At 37.2% G+C, this 5,682-nt stretch overlaps 1 pseudogene; it reads left to right on the top strand.

The window, feature by feature from the left end:
* Positions 1-1,039: 1,039 nt before the first annotated feature.
* Positions 1,040-1,133, top strand: LOC115288816 (annotated as a pseudogene).
* The last annotated feature ends 4,549 nt before the right edge of the window (positions 1,134-5,682 follow it).

Below are 5,682 nucleotides of genomic sequence, written 5' to 3'. Positions count from 1 at the left end.
CCTAGCCACAGTTCCCTTCGGCACTCTGCTCCCAGAGATACAGTCCTCTAGCCAAACAAACCCATCATGGAAGCCAGGCATGGTACCTGATTATCCCTGGGTCCCGGGCTTCAGTTTACTGCCAGACTGCAGGAACAAGACAATCGCATCCTCCCAAACATAGTAAACACACACACACACACACACACACACACACACACATACATACACATTACATTGTTGGTTCTTTTGAGTTTTGAATGCCATGATGAATTGATTCTCCCAAAACTTCTTCATTTGAAATACTGTGAAATGTTTAAATGAGGTTGATATGAAAACTGACCTTCTCTTTACAAAACATCATTTATACATTAACTTCTGCCACTATTCTTTCTAAGTACTATTCCATTATAAAGGCAACACATTTCTCCAATACTCCATGTCATTTGTTGGCCAATTTAAAGCCACAGTTTACTAAACAAATTAGTCTTACATTAAAATGCAACATGACTTGATTTATTACCACAAAAAATACTTTTTTCTTATTTATTGCTAAAAGAATTCAACATGAGCACAAGTGCAGAAATCAGATAACTTTTGTTATTTTGGTACTAGAACAGTTCATCTTAAGATTCAGACATTTAGGGACATCTGGTGGCTCCAATTTGGGACAGATAGCCAACAGACACATGAAAAATTGCTCAACATCACTCATCATCAGGGAAATACAAATCAAAACTACAATGAGGTATCACCTCACACCAGTTAAAATGGCTAAATTTAATATAAAAGAAGTGCTTAGATGGCTCACTTGGTTGACCATCTGAATCTTAATTTCGGCTCAGGTCACAATCCCAGGGCCATGTGATCAGGCCCCACTTTGGGCTCCATGCTAAGAATGGAGCCTGCTTGAGATTTTCTCTCCCTCTCTCTCTCTCCACCTCCACCCCCCACCTCTCTCTCTACCCCTCTCCCCTGCTCATGCTGCCTCTTCCTCTCTGAATTAAAAAGACTAAAAAATAGAGGGAATCCTATGTACTCTTTAAAAAAATATATACTAGTGCTCACTTTGGCAGCACATATACTAAAATTGAAATGATACAGGGCCCCTGCACAAGAATGACATGCAAAAAATAAAATAAAATAAAACTACCCTACAATCCTCCAACTGCACTACTAGGTATTCAATAGGAGCAACAAAATTGATTCAAAGAGATACATGAACCCCCAATGTTTATAACAGCAGCATCAGCAATAGACAAATTATGGAAAGAGCCCAACCATCCACTAACTGATGAATGGATAAAGATGTGGCATTTATAAACAATGAACTATTACTCAGATATTAAAAAGGATAAAATCTTGCCATTTGCAATGATGTGGATACAGCCAGAGTGTATTATGTTAAGCTAAATAAGTCAGAGGAAAACAGATTCCCTATGATTTCACTCATATGTGGAATTTAAAAACAAAAGAAATGAACATAGGGGGAAAAAGAGAGGCAAACCAAGAAATAGACTCTTAACTATAGAGAATGAACTGAGGGTTGATGGAGGGAGGTGGGGAGGAGAATAGCTAAATGGGTGATGGGTATTAAGGAGGTCACCTGGGGGCACCTGGGTAGCTCAGTCAGCTGGGCGTCCGAATCTTGATTTCGACTCAGGTCATGATTTCACAGTTTGTGAGTCCGAGCCCTGTATATGGCCCCACACTGGCAGCATGGAGCCTGATTGGGATTTTCTCTCTCTCTCCCTCTCTCTCTCTCTCTCTCTCTCTCTCTCTCTGAGAGCACTTGTTGTATTGAGCACTGGGTGTTATATGTAAGTGATGAATCCTACACCAGAAACCAATATTATACTGCTTGTTAACCAACTAAAATTTAAATTAAAATTTGGAGAGAAAAAAATTAAGAACTAAAGTTGTACCAGAGGACACACAGACAGCTGTGCTAATTCCTCCTACTAATCCTAGGCAGTAAATATTATTGCCATCTCCACTTAAATCTGGATTAATAAAATAAAGTATAAACTCATAATTAAAACACATTTTAAAATTATATTTAAACTGAAAATCAGCAACAAATTTCAGTTTAAGTTAACATAAATGTTTCAGAAGATAAATTAATGAAACAACTAACATTAAAGCACCTAGAATTATGATTCCACATGCAAATTACCAGTAACCATGTATCTTGCTCTTGGGCTGATCATATAATTCTTCCTCCTAACTGCTGTATTTTCAGAGTGAAGAGAACTGTTAGAAATCCTCACTTTAAGACAAGAAGCACAGAGAGGACTACACCAAGCAAACTGAAGTATGTGCCAGATCTCCACCTCTCAGGTGCCTTTTAAACACAAGGAGATTCCCCAAATCTATATCCATAAGACAAATAGAAACAGAAATGCAGACAGAAAACTGCAAAGTAGTTATAAAAGCATGGGAAATATTTTCACTCAGCCCAGTCCTTTCCAGTTTGTCTCAGGGCCAAAGTCTTTTTGTGAAAGTACATGCACAATCTTTGCTTCAATTTGTGAGTTGAACTAATATTAAATATAAAATATTAATGCAATCCAAAAAACTTTAAATCACTTTCTAAAAATCATCCATTGTTTTCTTGGTAATGAACAAACCTCACATGTGATTCTTTTGGAATTGCTTCCTTTTCTGAGGCAAAAATTAGAGATTTTTAATAGTACTTCATTTCTACTAAGTTGAATTTATCATCTAGTACCGGGGAAAAAAATTCTGAAAGAACAAAACATTTCTCCCAGTGAGGTGAAAATAAGAACTTGAGTGTTTATTAAGTGAAAAAGAACCACAAAAGGGTGGGGGCATATTATTATAGTTGGGGGTTTAAGTAGTCAAATAAATAATACTTGCTTGTTCCCATCTTAGGTTTGAAAATAATTGGGAGATAGACTTGAGTTTCCCACAAATATCACCTCTGTTTCTAATGAAACAGATTCGAGAATAGGGGGTTTTTTTTAAATATTTTTATATTTATTTATTATTGGGACAGAGAGAAACAGAGCATGAGTGGGGGAGGAGCAGAGAGAGAGAGAGAGGGAGACACAGAATCTGAAGCAGACTCCAGGCTCTGAGCTGAGCCTGACGCAGGACTCAAACCCACGAACCGTGAGATCATGACCTGAACCGAAGTCCGACGCTTAACCGACTGAGACACCCAGGCGCCCCAAGAATATGGTTTTAGACCCACAGTTGTGCCAGGCATTTTGATAGTTTACCCTGGTAAGACAGACATGTCTTCTGGCAAAGGCAGTGTAGGACTGTTTTCAGGCTTCTGCCCAGAGGCAGGCAGAGACCCAAATCCAAGCACTCTGCTGTGATCAGACTGAAGGACACAAGAGACAGAGCAAGAAAGAATAAAGTTGCTCGTTTCTTCTTCCAAACTCACTGTGTGGAGTGAATGAAATGAAAACATTTTACACTCCATGAAACAAAAGGCCAGGACATGGAGGTTTTCATCTAACAGAGATGTGTGCCTCATAATTCTTACTTCAATATGGGGGAAATCCCTAGGAAATACCAACTTCTACTAAAATAAAAGTGGTTTCAGTTTGTTATTTTTAGTCAAAAATTTGGTAAGCCATTTCATAAGGGAAGGAGATGTTTATATGCTTGTGTATATTTTTTTGTTCTCCCAGGGAACTATCCACAGAAAGGAAATTCAATAACTTTCATTGAAGCTCGTATGTTCTATGGATATAAGAAAACAATGTCCATGTGACTATGGAAAATAATTAAATATGACAACAGATAGAAACCAAAGGCCATATATCAAACTGTCTAAGTGCGATGAAAAAGCGAGTCAGTAGGGTCAAATAAAAATTTTTAAAAATAAAGAAAATTTGACCAGCCATAAAATTTATAGGTCCAGTAAAGGGTAGAATAAGCTACACTCGGGAGGAATAGCTACAGTATTTACTGAGGATGTGCTTAAACCTCTAATATTATCACAACAGACAAGATTCCTAATAACTCTTTTTACAGTTTTCCAACAGAGTGAGAGCAAACAGTGAGCTGATTTCTATTTCTGGTCCTACGGAGTCTCTGTTCCTGTAACTGTTGAGCATCAAGGACTGTAACCATCCCTGAAACACCAAAAGATTCTTTCTTTAAGTGCCATAGTCGCTAATGGTTAATGGCCATCAAAATGCCCTAAGTGAAGTATAATGTAACAGAATTGGTTCTGTGACTTATCATAGCAACTACCTTAAAGATAAGTATGATTTGAAGAATAACTTCCTGACCAAATATTGATAAAATTTCTGAACATTTAAATTTCTATCAATATTTAGCTAAGAAAAATATGCTTAAAATCACACTTGCTTGGTGGATACCTGGGCGGCTCAGTTGGTTAAGCATCCCCTCTTGATTTTGGCTCAGGTCATAATCTCATGGTTCCTGAGATCAAGCTGCATGTTGGAGTCGGTGCTGAGCACTGAGTGTGGAGCCTGATTGGGATTCTTTCTCTGCCCCTACTCCACACCTGTGCTCACCCACATGCTCTTGCACTCGCTCGCTCTCTCTCTCTCAACTGGGTGGCTCAGTCAGCTAAGTGTCTGGCTTAAGCTCAGGTCATGATCTCACAGTTCGTGAGTTCGAGGCCCGCATCAAGCTCTGTGTTGACAGCTCAGAGCCTGAAGTCTGATTCTGATTCTATGTCTCTCTCTCTCTCTGCCTCTCCCCCACTAGTGCTCCATCTCTCTCTGTCGTTCAAAAATAAATAAATGCTAAAAAAAGAAATTAAAAAAAATAAAATCACACTTGCTTGTAACTATATGTAAATTGAGATCATCGATCCAATTTCTCAAAATATGGTATTGTGTGTTACCTTCATTCCAGCCCTCATCAAAGCATCCAAATAGCTAAATTTTTTTGAGTACTATCAGAGAAAAATTGTTGTTAAAGTCTGCTTTTGAGATCCAGATGAATTTTTTTTTAGACCATCAAAAAAGATCCCTTTTTAAGTCTCGCAATTATTTTGACAAAAAAATTTATTGTTATAAATTTCAATTTATCAGCTGCTGTCAAAAGTTAGTTAATATTTAGTATGTGCAACTGAACTGTAACAAGCACTTTGTTGTCATGTATCAAAATTATTTCTACCATATATACTTCTAATTATGTAACTGTGAAATAAATTGAAACTGTTCCCTATGACAGAAAAATAAATGTCAAATTTCAAGTTAGAGTTGAAAAATTGTTTTCTACTTCTTAGATTAACTCCATTTTTATATCAAGGATGCTCCCTCATTCATAGAATGTCATTTTGTCATTATAGTGTGTAAGAGTGGGTATTAGATTAATAGAATCCCATTTTTCAGCAAAACCCCATAAATGTCTCCCTACTTTGTACTCTCATCTCCCTTCCAGTTCCAAAAAGACACCATTCAACCCGTATCCTTGATACGGAGGAAAGAGCATTAGCCTTATCAATTTCTAAGCCATGATCATTCCAGCAGATTCTACTTCACAGCAAATTTTATCTCAAATGTAATCCCAGAAATATTGGAGCTATATATTATTGAGCCCACATATAAAATTCAGTTACCAGAGTAATTTAATTGATAGGAAATATATATTCTTCTCCTATGGGAAAATGAAATAAAAAGAGAATTTTTTCCCAACAGTAGTATTGAATTGGAATTAATAAGAAATTCTTTAACCCAAGGCAATCCT

The sequence above is a fragment of the Suricata suricatta genome, chromosome 3 (assembly GCF_006229205.1).
Source record: "Suricata suricatta isolate VVHF042 chromosome 3, meerkat_22Aug2017_6uvM2_HiC, whole genome shotgun sequence".
In the NCBI taxonomy this organism is placed as follows: Eukaryota; Metazoa; Chordata; class Mammalia; order Carnivora; family Herpestidae; genus Suricata; species Suricata suricatta.
The sequence above is the reverse complement of the archived record's forward strand: the minus strand, read 5'-3'. Positions and strand labels throughout refer to the sequence as shown.